The sequence below is a fragment of the Loxodonta africana genome, chromosome 15 (assembly GCF_030014295.1).
Source record: "Loxodonta africana isolate mLoxAfr1 chromosome 15, mLoxAfr1.hap2, whole genome shotgun sequence".
NCBI lineage: Eukaryota > Metazoa > Chordata > Mammalia > Proboscidea > Elephantidae > Loxodonta > Loxodonta africana.
In genome coordinates, this window is record NC_087356.1 from 781029 (window position 1) to 804918 (window position 23890).

Sequence of the window (23890 nt, forward strand, 5' to 3'; positions counted from 1 at the left end):
GAGGACATCATGTTTGGTAAAGCAGAGGGCCAGCTGAAATAAGGTAAGCCCTCAGTGAGATGGACTAACACAATAACCACAACAAGGGACTCACACATACCAACAATTACGAAGATGGCACAGGACCAGGTAGCATTTGGTTCTGTTATATACGAGGTGGCCATGAGTCGGAGCTGACTCAGCAATTAACTAGCCACAACAAAAAAACAAACCCTTTGTCGCTGGGTCAGTTCCAATGCATGGTGATCCTATGAGTGGGGTTTCCGGAGAGTGGCTGGTGGGTTTGAACTGCCGACCTTTTGGTTGGCGGCTGAGCACTCAACCACTGCACAACCAGGGCTTGAACCACAACAAAGGCACAGAGGAAAAGCTGTGATCCATTTAGTCCTGTATTCTGTTGCCCTGAGTGCCTCAAAGAGGATGTCTTAGCATGGCCTAGAACCTTTCCAGTTAGCAACATCGCAGAATTCTAGTGAACTACCTCATAACTTTTTGTCTAGCCATTTTGAATGTACTTTCTTCTTGCCAGAACCACCTCTGGAACTCCAACAATTTAGAAAGTTTTCTTTTTTTTTTCTCTTGTGCTTTGGATGAGGGTTTGCAGAGCAAATTAGTCCCTCATTAAACATTTAATACACACACACACACACAAAGATGCTCAGTTTATGGACAATTTCAGCCCCTGGAATGTCGAGGGTCACTTGATTTCCTTTACACCTATCTATGTAAGGGAGTCCCTCCGTGAAGGAAATGATTAATCCACTCACTGCTGACCAAAAGAGTGGAGGTTTGAGTCTACTCCGCAGTGCCTCGGCAGAAAGGCCTGGTGATCTACTTCCCAAAATGCAGCCACTGAAACTCCCATGGGGCACAGTTCTACTCCAGCACACATGGGCTCACAATGAGTTGGAATTACTTGAGAATTGGGCTGGTTTTTTTGGGTACGTACCCAAGAACATTCAGCTAAATGTTGCTGATGTGGGGGACCCTCTGTGACTGGTCCATGCCTCAGCTCCGCACGTCCCCCCCGGCCCACCCTACGTGCTCCAGTTATAGAAAGCCATAGGGGCAGGTCCTCGAGTACCAGGCCCTTCCTCTGCTTCCTGCTGCTGTACATGTCCTTTGTCTAGAACACTTTTTTCCTCGCTTGCAGCTCGTCCTTCAGGATTCCAATGCACAGCCCCCTCTCCTGGACACTTTTCCTGATGTCCTCGGGAGGTGGTCCCCGTGCACGGGGGCAGCCAAGAGAAACTACCATCACAGGGTACTTCTTTATGCTCCTAAAAGTCCTGAGAGGTAGTCCCCAGTGGCCGCATGTTACCCTAGCAGGAAACAGGGGCATAGAAAGGGCTTGGTCTTAATGAGAAAGAAGTGAGCTCGTGAGGGACAGGACACGACAGACACCCAGGCCTCTCTCACTTCTCCCATCTGTTTGGCCCTTGATGACCAGGATCTTGCAAAATTGAGAGTTCCCTTAAATTCCCCTCAGCTCCAACTCGCAGAGAACAACCTGAAAGTGAGGCCTTTTGGTTTTCCTCTGGATCTTCCAGGACCCCAGCACATAAAAGGGATTCAATACATGTTCATGGAGTGCATTGTTCTTTGACAACTTATTCCATTCCTGGGGAATTTTGAGATTTTCAATTTCTTCCAGCAACTTATATTTTCCTAAAACAACCACTCCTTGCATCCATAATTTGAATTTTACTTGTAAACATGCTGTAGAATACTGTCTTGTATAACTTATAATTCTCTTGATACCCATGTTTATTTCCTTCTTTTCATTTCTACTTCTAGGTACCTGGGCTCTCTCTTTTTCTGTAGATTAGGTAAACCAATGGTTTCTCTAGAAGTCTACTGTTCGCTCTTTTTTCTTCAAGAGAACTAGTTTGGTTTTAAAAAAAAAAAAATCTACTGCTTTCTGATTTATAAATTTATGTTCTTTTTATTTATTATTTCTTTCAGTCTTCATAGTGCTTATAAAAATGCTCCTTAAATTGGATTCTTTTATTTAATTCATTCTGTTGATGTTGAGAATATACAGAGCAAAATACATACCTACTCAACAGTTTCTACATGTACAGTTCAGTGACATTGATTACATTCTTCAAGTTGTGCACCATTCTCACCCTCCTTCTCTGAGTTGTTCCTCCACCACTAACATAAACTCACTGCCCCCTGAGGTTCTTATCTAATCTTTCCAGTGGCAGTTGTTAATTTGATCCCACACTGATCTTGAAATACCACAATGCTCAAGGTAGACATTCTTTATCAGTAAAGCTAAACTAATGTTGGGTTTTAAGAAGACTTCAGGGGATTTTTTTTGGTTTAAGATTTAAAGATATCTCAAGACAATAGTTTCAGGGATTCATCCAGCCTCCATGGCTCCAGAAAGTCTGGAGTCCATGATAAACGGAAAATTTGTTTTGCATTTTTCCTCTTTTGATCAGGATTCGTCTGTAGAGTCTTTGATCAGAATGTTCAGTAATGGCAGCTGGGCACCATTCAGTTCTTCTGGTCCCATGGTAAAGGAGGCAGTTTTTGGCAGAAGGAATTAGCCACACAATCCATTTCCTCCTCCTATTTCTGACTCTCCTTCTTCCTCTGTTGCTCCAGGCAAGTAGAGACCAATTGTTGAGCCTTGGATGGCCACTTGCAAGCTTTTAAGACCCCGGGAACTACACAGTGAACTAGGAGGTAGAACAGAAGCACTAAATATGTTATTAGGCCAATTAACTGGGATGTCCCATGAAACCAAGCCCTAAACCTGCAAACCAAGGTACAAAATCCCATGAGGTATTTGGTTGTACATATGCAGCCTCAGCAGCTCGTTTGTTTGTTTTGCCATTGTTGTGAGTATATCTATCACACAACTTGCCAATTCAACTTTTTACAGGTGTACAACTTATTGACAGAAATTGCAATAATCAACTATGCGACCCACCCTTAATCAATGCAATTTTTCCATCACTGCTAACCCCCCTTTTCCTACTAATAAACTTTGTACATTTGCCCTTTTTTGTCCTTTTATATAAGTGAGGAAAAACAATATCTGTCTTTTTGTGATTGACTCGCTTCACTCAACATAATATCTTCAAACTTAATTCATCCTTTCTCATCAAGGTTTAAAAGTATGATTTTTCTTTGTTTCACATTTCCATTATATTATTTCTTAGCTTTTTAGCAATTTCAATTTTAATTTCTTCTTTGATCAAGTATTGGTTTAAAAAGAGTGCCTAAATTTCTAGGTGACTAACTTTTTTTTTCTTTTCTCTTTTGGTTCTATTTTATTGTTGTTACTAGTGTTGTCTCGTTGATGCAGAGAATGTCACCTGAACTATTTTTTACTTTGTGGAATTTATTGAGGTTTTTATTATAGTCTAATATATCATCTTTTTTGTGTGTGTGAAAAGTTGATGAGCCTTTGGAAAGAGGGTATATTATCTATTGTCAAGAAACGAACGAAACTCAATATATATTTGTGAACTCAACTTTATTATCATCGTTCACAGTCTCTTCGTTGCTTGGCAAGAGACATGCTCAAATTCTCATGATACTTTGGAGTTTCTGTGATTTTTTTAGATTTTCCAGCAGTTTATGTCTTATGTATTGGTATATTATGCCACCCTGTGCATAAAATGTATGACAGGTAAATTCCCATTGTAGATTGTGGCCTATATGGTATCGTGTTTTTCCTTATTCAATACCTTTTATGGCCTTGAAGTCAACTTGGACCAATATTAATTATCAGAACCCTAGATTTTTTGTTGTTATTAAATTGCCCAATATATCTTTGCTCCTTCACTCTGAGCTTTTCTGAGCCACCTTGTTCTCAATACGTTTTTTTAAGTTTCTAATTTTTTTAATTGAATGAAACTTTGTATTTTGAGATAATTGTGTAGATTCACATGCAGTTAAGAAATAATACAGAGACATGCCATAAACCCTTTATGCACTTTCTCCCAATGGTAACATCTTGCAAAGACTATAGTGCGATGTAACAAACAGGCTATGACATTGATAGACTCAAAGACAGACCCTTTCTATCACCACAAGGATCCTTCATGTTGTCTTTTTATGGCCACAGACACTTCTCTCCTGCCCATTCAAACCTCACTCCACTCTTAACCACAGACACCCATGACTCTTGTCTCCATTTCTATATTTTTGTCAGTTTAAGAATGTTATATAAATGGGATTATAGTACACAACCCTTTGGGATTGGCTTGTTTTCCACTCAGCATAATTTTCTGGAGATTCACTCAAGATACTGCATGTATCAACACTTTGTTACTTCTTATTTTTGTTGTTAGGTGCTATCGAGTCCGTTCTGACTTATAGGAACCCTATGTACAACATGTACAATTTGCCCAATGCAACAGAACAAAACACTGCCCTGTCCTCTGCCATCCTTGTAATCATTGCTATGTTTGAGCCCACTGTTGCAGCCACTGTGTCAGTCCATCATGTTGAGGGTCTTCCTCTTTTTCACTGACCCTCTGCTTTGCCAAGCATGATGTCCTGCTCCAGGGACAGGTCCCTCCTGACAATATGTCCAAAGTATGTGAGACAAAGTCTCGCCACCCTCACTTCTAAGGAACATTGTGGCTGTACTTCTTCCAAGACAGATTTGTTCATTTTTTTGGCAGTCCATGGTATGCCCAATACTGTTCACTAACACCACAGTTCAAAGGCATCAATTCTTCTTCAGTCTTCCTTATTCGTTGTCCAGCTTTCCCATGCAGATGGGGCAACTGAAAATACCATGGCTTGGGTCAGGCTCACTTTAGTCCTCAAAGTGACATCTTTGCTTTTTTTTTTTTAAAAAAAAAACACTTTAAGGAGGTCTTTTGCAGCAGATTTGCCCAATGCAATACGTCATTTGATTTCTTGGCTGCTACTTCCATGGGCATTGATTGTAGAAAATGAAATCCTTGACAACTTCAATCTTTTCTCCATTTATCATCGTGTTTGCTTGTCGGTCCAGTTGTGAGGATTTTTGTTTCTTTATGTTGAGATGTAATCCATACTGAAGGCTGTAGTCTTTGATATTTATCAGTAAGTACTTCAAGTTCTCTTCACTTTCAGCAAGCAAGGTTGTGTTATCTGCATAACACAGGTTGTTAACGAGCCTTTCTCCAATCTTGATGCCACGTTCCTCTACATATAGTCCAGTTTCTCAGACTATGTGCTCAGCATACAGAGTGAATAAATATGGTGAAAGGATACAACCTTGACACACACCTTTCCTGACCTTAAGCCATGAGGTATCCCTTGTTTTGTCTGAATGACTGCCTCTTGATCTATTTATAGGTTCCATGTGAGCACTATTAAGTGTTTTAGAATCCCCGTTCTTCGTAAAGTTATCCATAATTTGTTATGATTCACACAGTTGAATGCCTTTGCATAGTCAATAAAACACAGAAGAATCAGTAGTGTGAAAAGAACATTGGAAAAGGGCTGGATTTCAACACCACAGACACCTGCCACTGGATAACACAGGACAGGGACTAGACCCTCTTCACCTGGACCGGGTTTGGAAGTGCAGTCAAGCCCTGAATGAGAACCTTGTTTTCTGTGTGTGAGGCCCAGCCCCATGACCACCCAGCTCACTGAGCTGTGGCTGCGGGCATGTGTAGTCACACACAGGATGTACAGTCCAAAACAGGCAGTCCTTGAGTGCCTTGACTTGAGAGGCCAAGGGATGCAGCCTGGGAGCCTCTCAAAGGCAAGGGGGCCAAGATGGGGTCCATGGGCATGAAAAGGGCTGTCTGAGGAGATGAAGACACAATCGTTTGCCCTGTGCATGAAGGGAAGTGTTTGCAATTAACTATTTGCTGTTAGGTTTGGTGCTATAAACTAGCTACCACCTACACACGGTGAGAAAAGGAAGAAAGAGCAGTTAGAATGCAGGAAAGAGGGAAAATCCCCACCTGCCCCACTTGATAGGTTGAAGCAGCCTCAGCCAGCTGCCTGTGAAGCGGGGACAGTCCCCTGCAAACACCCTGTTTATGGGTTTGGGTTGCTGTGGTAAGCACCCAACCAAAAGTGAGGGAGCTGAGGCCTTGTCTCAAAAACAAAGCAGACAAAGAGACCCTAAGGGGATGTGCACAGGACGGTTCCCAATGGCTGAATGGCTCAATTACTGTTCCTAGGGCCAAGCAACGTCGGGGGAGCAGCCGGGGTGAGGGGGAGAACTATGAGAGAAGTGAAGCAGAAATCATCTTTGTGACAATGACAATTTAGGGAACACCAGACAATCAGCTTGCTGGGCTGTTTCTAAACCTGCTGAGGGAGGTGAATCAGCAGAGCGGTCGTGTGGAAAATCCCCTCTCTCTTCAGGGCACGGCCATTCCCGCACTGAGGTATAGCATTTTTTCTTGTGAAACCTCTCATTCCTGACAGGCTGAGATTACTCAAGTTGGGAGAAATGCCCATCTCCAGAAAGAAGGTGTTTTGTAAACGTGGAGGACTGAAAAGTTGTGTCCTGTCATTCACTTGGGGATACGACTTGGGTGTATCAGATTTCTTAAAATGTCATTAGACAGAGAAAGGGTTCTATCTGGCCAGACTGCAGTGGTGAGGGGAGAGGTGCAAGGTGTCTGGCTTCCCCTGTGCATTTGGGGGCAACGTCAGTGCTCGGCAGTTGGCGAGAAACGCTAAGGAAGCTTCTAGGGAGCACTGTAGCCCCCACACCTTCAGTCCATGGAGGATCCCGGGGGCCTCATCTCTGCAGGTTTTCCCGACCCAGGCCTCAGCACCAGGCAACTGTGCACCAATCCAAGGGTCTCTGCCTGCACCAGCTGGGTAGACAGCAGAGATGAAGATGGCTCTACTTATTTCCTCAGACCAAATTCTCATCCATCTCACCCCCAAATAGCATGCCCACTTCCACCAACTTGCCAGGGGGACAGCAGGCTGGAGATGCCGTAATCCTGGCTGCTGCTGGTGTAGCGGCTCTGCCACAGGTCTACAATCCGGGGAGCTGAGATTTGAGATGGCTTATCAGCAAGCCCAGCTGGCTGCCAGCTTATTGATTTATTTTCATACAGCAGCTTGGTTTCTGTGACTGTTTTCTAGAGTAAATGTGGTCTGGTATCAGATCCAACCTACAGAAGGCCTGCCTTGAGCCTCACAGGGTGCCTCTAGACAGTGGCCTTGGGCAGAGTGGCCAGGCCGGGACTGTGGTGAAGGCTGCAGCGGGAAAACCTTGCTCTGAGCCAACGCCTGTTGTTCTGTCCTGCTCCAGAACCCTACAGATCCCCCCGTTTTGTCTCCTGACCCGGGGGAGCAGCGTTCACCCCCAAGGGCCACTTTTCCCTAGCACATGACTCACTTTCCCACCTTTTCCAGGGAGGACAGGGTGGGGGCCTCGGGAAGTTTTAGCCACACTGAGGATCCTAGCTGGGGCTGCTGTCGCCTACTCAAATTGGAAGCGGCTGCTACCAGATGTGTAGGAAACTCCCTGAAGAGCAAAACTGGGAGGTGTGATTATTTATTTTTGGTTTAGAAAATGATGGTCCAAATGCAGACTGGCACCAAAAGATCTGCCTGCTGGCCAATTTCCATTATTAAAAAGAAGGTAGAATTTTTAACAGGGGACAATCCTGGCCCAAGTTCTGAGAGAGACTGACAGGCAAGGAAGAGCCATTTGATTAAGGCGGAGAATTTGGACTTGATTCAATAACAGGGTGACCAGATGCCCTGTTTTATCCGGAGACAGTCGCGGTTCATGCCTGTCACCCACGTCTGGATGATACGTTCCATGGCCACTCTGTCCCAGAGGAAACGGGGAATCACTGCTGCAGTTGACCCGGGGAGCAGCACGCAGGATGCAGTCTACCTCAGAAGGCCAACTCTGCAGCAGACTGAGACCGACAGGTAGCAGAGGGCCAGACGGGCTCATTCTCAGGAATGTTTAGAACTGCAGGGGTGTTAGCAATTTCCAGTCATAGATTTGCAGAGTGTGGACACTGGACGGGTCTTTGGGGTCATCTAATCCATCTCCTTTTTACCAGAAGAGGACACCCAGCTAAAAGAGATAAAAGTGACCTTCCCAAGGACACAGGGCTGGTGTCTAAACAAGGGGGGACCAGGACTTACCCCAGGGTATGGAGCCCAGATGCTTCTTTCTGGGACAGAGGGAAAGGGATGGCCCAAAAGATGCTGCAAAGAATAAACAAAGGCGTCAGATTCACCCTGGGAGCCCCAGGACAGGACGAGTCACAGCCCCAGAGTTGAGGTGGGGAGGGGGGTGTTGAGAAGGGAGCTGGGGGGAAGATAGAGATGGACGCGGGGTTAGATGAGCTGAGCATGCTTGGATGTGAGGCTGGAGCTCAGGTGAGACCTGGAATCACTACCGAGTGATGGGTGAATTCACAGGGAAAACTGGCCGTGATGAAAAGGGGCAGAGGAGGTTAACTGGCAAGTAGAATGAAGAACCAGTGAAGAAGCAGGTGAAGTACAGAGTGAAAAGTGGACGCGCCACATAAGAAATTTATGAAATACTTCCGATGTTTCAAAGAGTAGTGAAATATTGCTGAAAGGCAAGCACCATAGCCGTTGTCTTACTCCTAGCTCCCTCTTTCCAGCTCCTTTACAGAGCTCCAGGGGCAGAAAAAAAAGCCGTAAGTCAGAGCAGCCTTGACCTGTGTTTGGCAGATGGAAAAACAGAGCACAGAGAAGATGACTTCTTCCTATCTTACAGCACTATCAGCAGATGGGTGTGATTAACAACCCATGCGAGTGACGCCACAAGCCAGACACAGCACTACTTCTCATGGTTTCATCTGAGTCTCAGCTCCCGGGAGTGCTCTGGGCATGGGAGACAGGTGGGGAAGTAGATTCTCCTGTGAATCTGCTTACCTGAGTGAAGCCAGCTCGAAGGTCTGGAGAACCTGGCTTTCTGGTCACACTTCTACCACCGCTAACCAGCTGTGCAACAGTGGTGAGCCACTTCCCTTCCTCCCTCCCTGCTTTTCCTCATAGTCAGATGAAGGATCTGGCCTCTGACAGCTCCGAAGTCTCAGGCTCTGGTTGTGTTTTCCTGGGGTCACTTGACCTTGGCTCAGCCATCAGCATAGCTGTGTGTTCATCTCTTCCACCTTCTGTGGGTCAGCGTATTCAGCACCCTCACAGGTGAGAACAAAGTATTTGTCTTCAGGTCTTAATTACCTCCAGCAATGTAGGGATGCGACAGTATGCAGGCAAAAATCCATTTTAAAAAGTCGTATCTGAGGAGTGTCTCACGGGCCAGAGGAGGAAGACGGTGGTAGAGTCTCGCGTCACCCAGGAGGAAATCACGGAGCCGGAGAAGCCGATGGATCAGGAGGTGACATGCCCACTGCTGCTGCTGTTTTCACCACCAATAACGGCCACCACCGAATGGACGCGTTCTCCCATAGCAGTGTACCCTCCAGCGAGCTGCAGATCAACACTTGCATGGATGCAACCTTGAAAGAACCGACTAGTTTAGTAAAAGAAGTCTACCCAGAAGCTAGAAAGAAGGGCACGCATTCCAATTTTGCAATTGTTTTTACGGATCTTAAAAGACCTGGCTTATTGAGTAAAGGAGACTGGCCGCACCATGTCTGGCAGAAAGGGGGATGACGATTCCATGACTCAGCAGTCAAAGAAATTCCAAGTATGAGGTCGTTTGGACATAGCGATCACCCCTCCAAATCCAGCACCACCTCCTTCTGGGAGCATGAGGCCATATTAAATTCTATTTACTGCTTCTTGAACGTATTTTCCAGTCAGTTATGTAAAATAAGCTTGCTCTTGTCCTTCCCTCGTTATTGCCATTAAGTCTTCAAACCCTATAAACAAATTGTAATGCATCTATTTAGGTTAGATTTAGCTGTGTTATGGTATGAATATTAATAGAAAGTCCATACTGTTTCAAGCTCTTCTGTAAAATATGAAGAAAAGTGCTCTTAGCATTCTGTGTAAAACTGCATTGTTAAATAGACATGTGCAATCAGCCTAGGTCTGAAAGTTAACAGGGGAAAGGGAACAGGATTTAATCTAATGAATAATTAGGGTTTATGCTAAGTGATGGGAAGGTATGTCCAAGCCCAAATGGGGCAGAACAAGAAAGCCATGGGATTGTGTTAAATTGAGCACTAGTTTGTAGGATGGACAGCTAGAAAAAGAACATTGTGAATCAGGAGGCACTTTGGAATAGTATGAGCTGAGGCAAGCTGGAAAAAGGAGAGTGGGTCCCACAATGAGAGCCTTTACAGTTTTAAATGGGGAGGACAGGGCATTTTGAAGGCAGGATACTCAGTATAGAGGAAACAAGGGTTAGAACTTAGGGGTAGGGGTGGAGAGGTTTACCTTGAAGATCTGAAAATGGATGGGGGCTAAAGAGTAATCTTAGCTAGACCAAGTGAAAAAGAGCCAGGGATGAAGTCAGGCTGAGAGAGTGAGTAGGGGAAATTCACACGTCCTGTTACGTGCTGAGGACTAGTATGTATTTAAAATTCGAGACTACATAAACTATCTGAGTTGAGAGCCCCACTGAGTAAGGCTAAAGATTTAAATCTTGTTTGCACTATTTGTTCTGCCACCCCGGACAAGTTTTATGAATTTGTAAAGTGGATGTAGCAGCCTACACTGCTGTACAGATTAAATATTTGGGAAGTACTGACATACAGTGAACAAATACTAGCTACTAGCCATAAACAGGAATTTAGCTAAAACTGGAACTAAACTTCTATGGGCTATCACATCTTGTTGTGAAATACTGTGGTATGTAGTAGGTAGACTCTAACATTAATTCCTCAGTGTAGCCTAACATTTCTAACAATAGAAAATTGAAAATGTATATTCCGTGAAGAAAATATATATACTAATGATTTTCCATGTAAAGTTGCATTAGTTTTATCCTGTACATACAAACACAGCCATTTAAAATCTGATGATATGTAGAACCGGTATCACTGTTGGAAACTTAATCAGCAAGTGGCAGAGACAAGCTAAATAAATGAATAATAATATTTGACCCAGATCTATGTTTTTCCCTCCAACAACTTTTCATCCAATGAGGTCAAGTTAAATATTTAAATTTGTTACAGTCTGCAAAGTGAACAGCTTCCAGGAGCAAACATAAGCTACTGCAGGCTGAAAACCAAAAAATACTATTGCTATCGAGTTGGATCCAACTCATAGTGACCCTATAGGACAGAGAAGCCCTGTAAGGTTTCCAAGGAGCAGCTGGTGGGTTTGAACTGCAACATTTTTGGTTGGCAGCCGAACTCTTAACCACTGTACCACCAGGGCCCAAATTAATCTACTATCACCCTGAGTAAGTCTTCCCACATAATGTCTACAAAATCCTGTACATCGCTGTCATGCACGTGGTGCTTTTCAACATGTGACATTAAAAAAACCTCAATCTCCTGAAAAAAATCATAAGATAGTTTCAGTATATATAAAGTGAGCACACTTTTTGTTCAGTGAAACTTCTTTGATGGTACATGTTCAGATATCTGCAAATATTGAGGTAACACCCACAGACATCATCCTCAGTCGCCCAAGTCACACATTCGCAGAACCAACGAGAAACACATGAGATGCTGAACTTACTGGAGGATGCCTCAGGCCAACTTACCCTTCCTCTCCCAACCCCATACGACTGGCCTCTAACCAAATGTCATGGAGAAGCAAGTCTGGGCCAGCATGAGTCAGTCCCGAGGCGAGAAGCACCTCTTCCTACCTGGTCACTACGGATGGGAGGAAACTTGGCTAGAGTTGCGCTGGTGTCCCAAGTCGTGCAGGTTGTGAGCTCAGTCAGAGGTGGGACAGAAGGTGTGGTCTTCTGACGTCAGCTCGGCTCTGTTCTCTGTACCATACCACCCTGCCTTTGAGATGACGTCCATGGAAAATCAGGTAGGGTCACCACGACTACCACACAGTGCACGCGAGGCCACTCAGCAGGCAGACACCCCATGGAGAAGTGAAAAAGGGGAAAGTCAGACAGAAGGAGAAGAGCAAGAAGAAGCAGCTGCAAAAACGCTGAAAAGAATGGGAGGAAAGAGCCAAAGGCCCGGTGTCCTTGGACACCATGAGCAGTGACTGGGGATACAGCTGTGAGTCTCTGGGGCCCAGGGGCTGCTCCTAGGCCACAGAGAGCCAGCCTGCACCTAGAAGGAAAGAGTCCTAATGAATGAATCTCACAGTGGGGGACAGAGAATTAAGTGTGGAAAACCTCAAAATACCAAGACAAGCCCAATGGCTTATGTGGCTGAGCCTATGCCATTCACAGTCAGTGCCAGGTCTCCCAGACACACCCAACATTTGGTGTCCACACTTCTTTAGTATAAAATTAACATCACTGAAAGCTAAAAATAAAAAATAAAAAAAAAGAGAAAGAAAGAAAGAAATGAATACAGACTGAAAATATCACCTTAGGCAAATGAGCTGAGAATCTCTTACAGTGATGCCCTAGTTTTTCCATTCATTTCTGAAGGCAGAGGACACCTGGTGCGAGCTGGAGGTAAAGAAACGTAATTCCTGATGGCACAGAACCGAAATGACATCATGGAAACCTATGTGCCTCGAGGTCAGTCTATGGACGGTTTCTAGGTGGAAACATGAGTCTCGGTCATTGATGGGAAAGCACGTGTGGACCTTTGTGATGTGCTGGTGTCTACTGCCTTCTGCCTTCAAAGACAAAGTTTTAATTGAATTCAGGCAGGCTGATTGTCAAGCCCTTCCACACACTTTCAGTTCACTTAGATGTACAACCTCACGTATATTATCCCACACCTCTATTCTTTTGTCATTTGGAAGGAAATGACACACTTGTTAGTGAGAAGGAAAAATGCATTTTGCCTCCCACTCAAGGGCAAGGCCACTGTGACACAAGGTGCCCAGTCCAGGGGTTCATGTGATTGGGGGCAAGGCCACTATGACACAAGGTGCCCAGTCCAGGGGTTCACGTGATTGGGGGCAAGGCCACTATGACACAAGGTGCCCAGTCCAGGGGTTCACGTGATTGGGGGCAAGGCCACTGTGACACAAGGTGCCTGGTTCAGGGGTTCATGTGATTGGGGGCAAGGCCACTATGACACAAGGTGCCCAGTCCAGGGGTTCATGTGATTGGGGGCAAGGCCACTGTGACACAAGGTGCCTGGTTTAGGGGTTCATGTGATTGGGGGGGCAAGGCCACTGTGACACAAGGTGCCTGGTTCAGTGGTTTACCTGATCGGGGAGAAGGCCACCATGACACAAGGTGCCTGGTCCAGGGGTTCATGTGATCGGAAGCAAGGCCACCGTGACACAGGTGCCAGTTCAGGGGTTCATGTGAACAGCCTGATCTGTGCAGCACTCCCCACGGTGAAAAAAGTGACAATGTGGCAGACACGGGGATGCATAGAATCCTTTGTCTTAATTAAAAAGTACGGTGGGAGACAGGGAATTTGGCCAAGCCTCATAAATCTGCTACAAATAAGAAACCCAAGACTCTGTCAGGTAAGTTTAACTAGAAGCTCTCTGGAGAACTGAATGGATCCCAGGCTAGTGGCTGTCTCCTGTCACTGCTTGCATGCCACAAAGGCAGTTGTGCTCATTAACCAGCGACCCTCCCCGCCACCGATGACAAGCTCTTCCCGGAGGAGCATAAAATCCAGAGATGATAAATTTACTCCCACTTGTAAAAATGAAACTATCCTCAGGGCAGTGAAAATGCTAGCAGCCTTTAAGGAAATGAATGCTTTATCTGCTAGCCTACCTTCATTAACAAAGCCTGGTCCTCGTGGTCAGGACAGCTCTTCACAGCCAGGGAGAAGTGCTCTAAGGTACTGAAAGGAAGAAAGGAAAATGGTGAGCACCGCACTTCAGACACTTGTGGTACAGAGGAGGATACGGCTGTTATAGCAGGTATTTCTATCTGGCATGCTGTCCGTCCCTCCTCACTGGCTCTGAAATTCAGCAGTGCTAGATCTTCTATCTCAAGCCTCCATCATGACTGCTATGGCATTGAGTCTTCCTTTTTACCACCGGTCTGTCAGTTTGTCATACTGAGTGGCTTGCGTGCGGCTATGGTGTTGGGAGCTATGCCACCAGTATTTCAAATACCAACAAGGTCACCCTTAGTGGAGAGGTTTCAGCAGGGCTTCGAAACTAAAACAAACTAGGAAGAAAGGCCTGGTGATTTACTTCCAAAAATTAGCCAGTGAAAACCTTACGAATCACAATGAACCTTGTCCGATACGGTGCTGGAAGATGAGCCTCCTAGGTTGGAAGGCACTCAGGATCCACAGTGGCTTTAACGTACCAACAATGACGTAGATGACGCAGGTCCCGGTTCCGTGTGGGTTTACCAGGAGTGGGAGCTGACTTAAAGGCAACCAGCAGCAATAACAATACAAACAACAAACCCAACCTTGGGAATTGGTGGCTAAAACGAAGCACATATTTCTTGGCTGTTTCCCCCTCACCTGAGATGTTAGTGTGACATATGCTCTCATGCCAACAGTGGGTTTTCTATTTGTACAGAGTCCCAAGAGGAGAACAGGAGAGAGTAGTCGGCCCTCAGTATCCACGGGGAATGGGTTCCAGAACACACACAGACACCAAAACCTGGGAATGCTCAAGTCCCATATATAAAATGGCATACTCCTTCCATACGCTCATTCTCCGGTAGATTACCTATAATAGCCAATACGAGGTAAATGCTGTATAAACAGCTGTTACACTGTACTGTTTAGCGATGCTCAGGCTCCGAGCGCCAGACAGAGACCGGCGTCTCCGACGGCAGGAGGCTGCAGGAGGGGGCGCTGCCCGTCACTGCATTCCCGTGGACTCGGTGGAGTGCTCAGTGCACACAAATTCAAATTTTGCTTTTTGGAACTTTCCCTTTTTTTTCTCAGACTATTTTGGATCCGTGGTTGGTTGAATCCTCGATGCAGAACCTGCGGACACGGAGGGCCAACTGTATACGGTGCTGGGCAGCTGCTTCCCACCAGGCTCTGTGCTGACCACCCCACATGGTAAGCTGGCTCACTGACCACACGTGGTGACAGGGTTACTAGGCTGGCATTCCACTCCTCCTCTCTCCTCCTCCCTAACTTTTAAACAGGAACAAAGACTCAAAAATGAAAGCATTTGTGGTATTTACTTTCCTTAACGCAGCTGCTGATTCAAGAGAGCGATGCTTAATGAGAGTGAGGTGTGGGGCTAAAGAAGCGCCGACAGAACACGCGATTTCCCGAGGTGGCGCAATTGTCCTTAAAAGGCTCCAGGTGAAACCATTTTCTCAATTCAACATCTACTGTTTTAGCTGCTTTTAAATGTCTAAGTACCACTGGTTTTCAATAGCGATACCAAGCTTTCTACTCGTCTAGTTAAGCTCTCTCCTTGGTTCAGGCTTTACCCCTTTGTGAGACAAAAATATATGCCTGACGATAAATGGAGAAGAGCAGATTTTTAGATAATGAGTAGCTCTGGGACTGGCGAGGGACGTGAGGGAGAGGCCTGGGAAGAATGACCTGATTCGAGCAGAAAATGGTAGTTCGGGAGAAAAAATTATACACCAGCACGAAGCACGTCTGTCTTCCCCTCTGAGCACAGGCTGCGATGGGCTGCCGAGTAAGTCAGGCACAGCTGCTGTACCATAATACTTATTTTCTCCCCAAAATGGTACAGGTAAGAATGGGGACCCATCACTAAGTTACCAGGAACAACTGACTTTGACACATGGCCTCACCTGGGGCTGGACTGCCCAGAAATTCTGCCTCAGAACATTCTTTCAGCTCCTGTCTCAATCCCTGTAACGGAGTCCTGGGTAACAGAGGCCCTGCCCTGGCACTAAGTGGTGGAGAGCCTTATTCTGGCATTTCTCTTGCCTCAGCTTCTTCCCACAGGGTTATGGGGCATGACCACCTGAAGCTTGTACCCCACCCGTCCAGCTACCCAAGTCCTGGGTTTCGTGGCCCAAATCGCCCGAGCATCTTTCCTGGGGTAGGTTTCTGATGTGCCCCTCCAGCCCTGGAGTGGCCAAAGGGCAGCTTCTGAAGTGGCATGGACACAGCTTGGGCGATCGACCGAAGGATGCACCTGAGTGCGTGTGGGATGGAGCTGGGGGTGGGCCAGGAGCAGCTTCTCCCCTGCTGCAGAGTTCCGACACAGGACTCCCAGGAGTCTGAGGACTCTAGCCTGGCCTTCCGGACAAATTAAGGTAAACTTGTCAAGGCAGGAGGACAGAGCCTGTTTTCTCCAACACCTTGTAAACTTTCTCACAGCATCTAAGTGCTGAGGCCTGTGGCACACAGACATCCATTTGTGTGCTTGCCCAGGGCCCCACAAACAGGCCCATGCCAGGGAATGAGGACCAGACACTAAAGCACCAGGCTCGTCCAAGGCTTCTAGAGGTCGGGCTCTTCGCCCCTGGAAAGAGGATGGTCACTCCAGCTGAGTTTCCAATCCAGTGGGAGAACAAGGCTTTTACCTCAGGTACCCCTTTTACCCAGAGTGAAGACGAAGGAAGACCAAGAAGACAGCTTCCTCTTAGGGGCAACAGAAAGACGAAGGTCGACAGAGGTTCCATCTGGAAGCCATCTGGCGGCAGAGCAACCCTGGGGAGCAGAGGCCTCTCTGCTGACGCTTCCCGGCACCAGAGGTACAGGTTCCCACTCTCTGGCTTAGGCCCAGCCAGCTTCTCCAGGGAGCCTGCTCGCCTGGTGCCCACACCTGCCAGGAGAACAGATTATGGCCGCCCCGCCATACTGACGAGGCTGTGCCTGCATACAATGTGGCACCTGGTGGGGAGGCTCCTGCTGGGGGCCTTCCTTGCTGGCAATGCTTTTCCCGTTTATTCCGTGGCACAAGGTGGAAGAACATGGTGGCTGTCCCCCAGCCCCTCCTCATCTGCGTGACAGCCGGGCTCTCAGCTACTTTTGCAGAACTGTCACTGCAGGCCTCTGAAGTCCCCCACCCACCTTTTCTTCACAACATAGCAGGGACATGTTGAAAGAGAGAGAGCAACAACAGGGCTTCATACTCTGCAAAAAGAACTCCAGGTTTGTTTTCAGAATCAACATGGGGGTGGAGAAGATGAACAGAGGCTTTCAACTTCTAGACACCCAGCATCCGAGGTGCTTCCAGCCTCCTACGCAGTGAGCCGGGGTGCAAGGGTATGGCGCTGACCCATGAGAACTTCCACACCAAGGTGTGGGCAGCAGCTCACTGACCCACCCCAGCCTGCTCTGTGTGGCCAGGCCGGTGGCGGTGCGTGCTTACCACACCTCTCTCCAGCTCAGGTGGTCCACTCCAGAGCAGGCAGTGCATGCTCACGTGTGGCTGCCCCTTCTCAGCCTCCAGGTCTGGGGACAGGAGCCCAGAGAGAGGCCTCTCCTCCAGCAGGTGGGTCACAAGTCCTTGGTCTCCAGAACTAAGTCTCAACACATTTTCTGCCCCTAGTCTGGATCCCAGCACTTCCAAAGGCAACACCTCCAGAAAGGGGAATGGGAACCACTGCTTCTCCTGTGCCATGCCTCCTTTTGACCCCCATTGCCACCGCCTTATTGCTGGTCATTGTCCTCTCAATGGGCACACTCACTTGTTTTGGTCCCCCACCCCCACATCTATATCGCCAATGCATCTTTTCCCTTAGGACCAGGTCAATCTCCCTCCATGATGCCTGAGTCACTCCAGCTCGGTGCCTTCATTGGCTTCCTGCTGCTCCCCAGCTGGATTCAGCATTCAGCATATCCCTCCATCTACCCCCAGCCCACTTGCCCAGTCTCCTCTCAATACTATTTCCTGGTCTCTCCCCAAGACACTTGTCTTCCAGCAGAACAAGCCCTTCACTTTGTCACCTCTACCTTTGTCCACAGTGTGCCCTCTTCCCTGCAGGCACTGCCCACATCTCCAGCTGTGGGGATCTTATTCACGCTCCAATACCCAGGACCCACGGGTCTTTGCAAAGCGTCTGAGTCCGGTGACATCGACAACCACACAGTACCTCTCAGAGCTCTTCAAACCCCACTTGTCTGGAAGGCACTTAGGTTCACTGCTTACTCCGTCTGCTTGGCTGAGCAGTGTCATGTCAATCAGATAATCCTAGCCCAGTGTCTTACTAATTGGAGCTATTCAATCAAACATTTTTAAGCAAATAAACTAGCAGGTATTTTTCTGCTCGTGTGAAATCTGTAGGAACTCTGCCCACACAGGGGAAGTGTGGCCTCACAGGCAAAGTTCCAGACTGGGCCAATCCCTGGGATGGGAACAGTAATGCCATCTCTTTGACATCTGGAAGACTCGATACCAATCTGAGCCATAGAAATGAGATCTGGAGAGTCACCTACCAAATCCTAGATGTGGGAGGTTCCCACAGGGGATCCGTGAAGGGGCCAAAACATGCCTGCAGTGTACTGGGCCTTGGAAGGAAACCAGCTTTACTTTCCCCATGCATATGGCATCACAAATCCAAGACACTTACCTTGTATTCCTTCTCGGGCTATTTCTTACAGAGCAGATTACAAAGGAGAGACATCAATGACTAGTCCTTTCAGCCTGGGACCCACATGGCCATTCACTCAGGAAAAGATAAGGCCTGCGGTCATAGGACTCTACTCTCTAGAACCCATTGTCTGCCTTGTGTGGGAAGGCAGTCGACCTGTGTGAGAATACATAGGAGCATTCACTCACTAGACCATGGCAGCCCAGCTTACAATGCCAAGGGTCTCGTACTCTGGGTGCGCTCTGGGCTTAGCAAGGGTGCAGAGCCAGAGAGAGCCATCTCTGGTAGCCACTACCACCATGTCTTCTCCCCTCCATAGGCATCACAGCCATTAAGAGCTTTTCCCATGGGACTGCCACTACCCTATTGGCAGATTCCCTTGAGCCTACCTTTAATGACTTCAAGTTTAAGGTCTCCACCACCACTGTCCCATCAGGGGACAAGAGTTGACGGATTTTGGAAAACCAAGAGCTGTGGACTCCTGACATTGCACTGAAATCAGGATGATATGAATAGGACAGCTGTTAGAAATTGCTTGGGGCATGGTATGTTGTTGTTTTTGATAGCTGCCCTTGAACTGGCTTCAACTCATGGCAACCTTATGCACAACAGAATGAAATTTTGCTCAGTCCTACACTATCTTCATGATCATTGGTATGTCTAAATCCATTGTTGCACCCACTGTGTCAATACATTTCCTTGAAGATTTCCCTCATTTTCACTGACCTTCTACTTTACCAACCATGATGTGCTTTTCCAGTGATTGGTCTTTCCTGATGACGTGTCCAAAGTAAGCAAGCCAAAGTCTTGCCATCCGTGCTCCTAAGGAACATTCTCGTTATATTTCTTCTAAGACTGATTTGTTTGCTCTTCTGACAGTCCACAGTATATTCAATATTCTTTGCCAACACCATAGTTGGAACGCATCAATTCTTCCTTTTTCTTTATCCAACTTTCAAATGTATATGAGATGACTGAAAAGACTACAACTTGGATTATATATACCTTAGTCATCAAAGTGACATCTTTGCTTTTTAAAACTTTAAAGAGATCTTTTGTAGCAGATTTCTTGAGGGCTGCTTCCATGGACAGGCACTTGCATAGGCCCTGATTTTCTGGTCTGCAGAGATTTGCCTCTCAATTTAATGCAATATTTATGTTCAGGTCTTTGGAAATCACTATGTCCTTTAGCCTCTCTGCATACCCCTACTATGGTGACTCCTCTTATGTCCCAAGTGCCCCACACTCAACATGTCTAAGCTGAATTTGATCCTTCTCTTCTGTCTTGGTGCCCAGAACCACCCTTCCCTCATCACCCTTGACTCTTCTTCCTACCTCACCTTTCACACCAGTTACTCTCAAGGTCCTATAGATCCCTTTGCCTTAAAACCTCCAGAACCCACCTCCTGTCCACCATTCCTGCTGCCTCTGCTTTTCAGTTCATATCATCATCAGCTCTCTCTGAACAGCCTCATCTGGCCTCCTCTTCTCATGATTCATGTCCAACCAAAGCCAGAGAAATCTTTCTAAAACCCTAGTCTGGTCATAATACTTCCCTGCTTTAAATCTCCCGAGACTCCTATTGATTGTGGAGATTGACAATAAAAGCTCCTGTACTTTGCACACGAAGGCTCCGTGGGACCTGTCTCTTCCTGCTCTCAACGTCCCCGTGTTTGCCTTACATTTGAGTCACATCAAACCTCCAGCAGCTTCTCGAATCATCCGTACGTTGTCATGCCTCCATCACTGCTCTTCCTTCTGCAGGTAATATTCTTTCCAGCTTGGTAACATAGGCAAGTCTTACCTGTCTTTCAAAAGTCAAGGTCTCAAATGTTGACTCTGTTGGCAGGGGAATCATGGTAAACTGCGCGCACCCCGTACTCCTGATCTGACTTAAGTCTCTCCTATGTTCTCCCAGGGAGCCCAAGGTGGTGTAAACGGTTAAGTGCTTGGCATCTAGCCAGAACGATGGAGATTTGAATCCATCCAGAGGCAAATGGAAGAAGAGCCTGAAGATCTACTTTAGAAAAATCAGCCATTGAAAACCCTGTGGAGCACAATTCTACTCTGATTCACATGGGTTGCCGTAAGTTGGAGTTGTTTTTTAATGTTCTCCCAGGTCCCCTTGTCTGTGGTAGCTCTGTCCCAGCAATGACTAATGCTGTGGAGATCTCCCACCAGACCAAGGTCCTTTGGAGCAGAGCCCATGGCTTGTTGAATTTTTTATTCCCAGAATTTCACACAGCTACTGGCACAGATGAGGCCTTCAATAAATACTTGTTGGATGAGGATGAGTAAATAAAGGAATTATGAATGGTGTTTCACATCAGTGTCATTTCTGGAGGGCAGCTGAATAGAAGATGGATTCAGGTGGGGCAGCCCTAGATTTTAAGGGCCCATTCTCCATGGGGCAATCAGAATTAAAGAGTTGGAACAAGTCTCCACTTCTCCTGAACACCATGATTTCGGTCCTGAGGATCTGAGACAATTCCTGGATTCCACTCCGTGGGACAGTCACAGTTCACATGTTTCTTGCAAGAGGAAAGAACAGAACAAACTGAGGTCCTCCGGATACAGCCAAGGGCGGTCCCCTAGTCACAGCCAAGGCCAGTGCTCTAGGCACAGCCAAGGCCGGTCCTGTGCAGTTGGGACTTTAGGTACCTCTGGTGCTTGGAGCAGAACCTGTGTGTCTCCTTAATCAGTTGCTGGAAAAACCTGTTCACAGTAATTATCAGAAAAACTCAGCTGCATGTTCATGGCTTGGGATGGGCTTGCATAACATTTAATGTGTTTTAAATGCTCAAGACTGAAGACTTGTACAACATACTCAGGATGGGGAACTCCCATAGCTACTTCATCAAGAAACTGTGTTACGTACTGAGAAACAGCTATCGTGAACACTGTTATTTAAAATGCCATTTTTTCTGCCATGTTATGTTCTCTTACGTTTTTGGCTCATGGATTTTTCCCCCCGTTCACAGTAAGCAGAGGTTAGAAGTCATTTGTACTACAAGTCCTTTTGGACCTTGCTACGGTGGCACAGTGGTTAAAGTGCTCAGCTGCAAACCAAAAGGTCAGTGGTTCCAACCCACCAGCCACTCTACGGGAGAAAGATGTGGCAGTCTGCTTCTGTAAAGATTTATAGCCTTGGAAACCCTATGGGGCAGCTCTACTTTGTCCTATAGGATCGCTAGGAGTCAGAATCGACTCCACATCAGTGGGACGGTGGCACAACGGTGAAGCACTCGGCTGCTAACCGAAAGGTTGGCGGTTCAAACCCACCATGGCTCCACAGAGGAAAAGAGCTGGCCATCTGCTCCCATAAAGATTACAGCCTAAAAAACCCCATAGCTCAGTTCTACTCTATCACATGAGTCGCTACGCGTCTAAACAGACTTGACGGCACCTGACAACAACAAGCTGCACTCTTGGACATGGTCCAACTTTTACCTATAATTATATAAATTGGTGAGGATTTCTTTATTTTCCAGGCTGTCGAATAAGAGAGAATTTCTGAGTGACTTGCAAGGGAAAGAAACCATGAGATAGCTTCATCAATGGCTACCCACACTGATAGTAAATGACATTCATATTCAATAGCCACCTTTGATGTGCCTACAAATGAAAGGGCAATGCTGATAAAAGCCTCCATTTGAGTTATCTTGTGATCATTTTTTCCATCTAACATTCTATGTCCCTTTAAGCACCAATACCTGTTAAACAGTAACATCTCAGGGAATGAACACTTTTTTTTTCTTTCCAGTTCTCACATTTCTGAGTAAAAGCCATCATTTTCAAGTTAATAGAGCATTAAGTTTTCTCAGCAAATAAAGCCCCATAACTCAGGAGCAAAGAGAGAGGTGAAGCCAGGCAAAGGAGACACAACACTATTTCTTTTCCTGGCTTTTGGGATCTAGGATAGATTAAAAATGATGTTTTTATCTCTGGTGATTTATCAAACTGGAGATTTCATAAAAGATAAACAGATGCACTGCAGAAAGAATACATCAACTTAATGCTTCATTTTGACACTCTTGGTACCTAAGAAGCATGGACGTTAAAGATCTCTCCCCCAAAAATGCAATAGTCCCCATGATTTACACATTTAATTCTTGTTTTTCAGACATGGCGAGACAAAAACATGCCAGGAGACACCTTTAAAAAAATGGTCACATTCGAAATATACAGATTATTTATGGATGAAAAACTCACAGAACTGAAAGAAAATCTGGTTGTCAACAGACAGTTGCTTTTTCTGCTTTTTTTTTTCCCTGTAGTTCATTTTGGTTTTGTGTGGGTGGCTCATGTGAGCACAAAGGTTATTTGCTAAACGTTTTGTGAGATTAGAACGAGTCCTTTAAAACCTAAATTTAAGTTTATGTTTATTGCAAATATGTCTGACTTTACCACGTGGAGTGCTGAACCAAAGCTTTAAATGAAGCCATACCAAGCGCTGCTGTAAGGGTTCCTATGTTTCTATTTTCATTCACAGTGTAAAAAGTCTTATTCTTAAACCACATTCCTAGCAGAAAAATGACAATAAATAATTATTTTACAAGATGTTTCATTTTTAGTTTTTGTGTTACTCTCCGCCACCAACTTGGGTGCTCATCTACCTGATTTTGAAAGCACCGAGGTACCAGAAGACATGAAGTCAGCCTGGACCCACAGCAGACTTTGCGGCACCTCACAGAAGGCAGTTTTCAATCCCACCATGGGAAGCAAAGGAACAAAATACATTTACAAAGCAAGGGGGGCTTATTTTTCTTGCCTCTTTAGCAATGCTGAGCTACCAGGCTTGGATTCAGCAAGAACTTACGGGTACTGCTGGGTGGTGCAAACAGTTAAGTGCTCGGCTACTAACCTAAAGGTTGGCAGTTCAAACCCACCCAGAAACACTTTGGAGAAAGGCCTGGTGATCTACTTCCAAGAGACCACAGTCATTGAAAACCCAGTGGAGCACAGTTCTACTCAGATACACATGGGGTCGCCATGATTGGAACTGACTCAACAGCAACCGGTTTGGCAGATTTTTTTTTTTTTTAAGGTGAGAAGATAAAAAAAAACCAAACCAAACCCATCGCCGTCGAGTCGATTCCGACTCATAGTGACCCTACAGGACAGAGTAGAACTGCCCCGTAGAGCTTCCAAGGAGGGCCTGGTAGATTCAAACTGCTGACCTTTTGGTTAGCAGCTGCAGCACTTAACCACTACGCCACCAGCGTTTCCAAGGTGAGAAGATAGCGGCAGTCAAATCCTCTTTCTGCCCTTTTTAGCTGTGCGACCTTGGCTCTCTGAGCATTAGTTTTCTCAGACAGAAATGGAGAAGCTAGTGGTCCCTTCCTCGTTGCCGTGTCAACAGACAGTTGCTTTTTCTATGACCTGAGGACTCGTTTGCACTGGGAAGAGAAAAAACAAAGACAG

General features: G+C 46.2%; 1 pseudogene; it reads left to right on the forward strand.

Moving 5' to 3' along the window:
- Positions 1 to 8286: 8286 nt before the first annotated feature.
- Positions 8287 to 9721, forward strand: LOC104847113 (histone deacetylase complex subunit SAP18-like; annotated as a pseudogene).
- The last annotated feature ends 14169 nt before the right edge of the window (positions 9722 to 23890 follow it).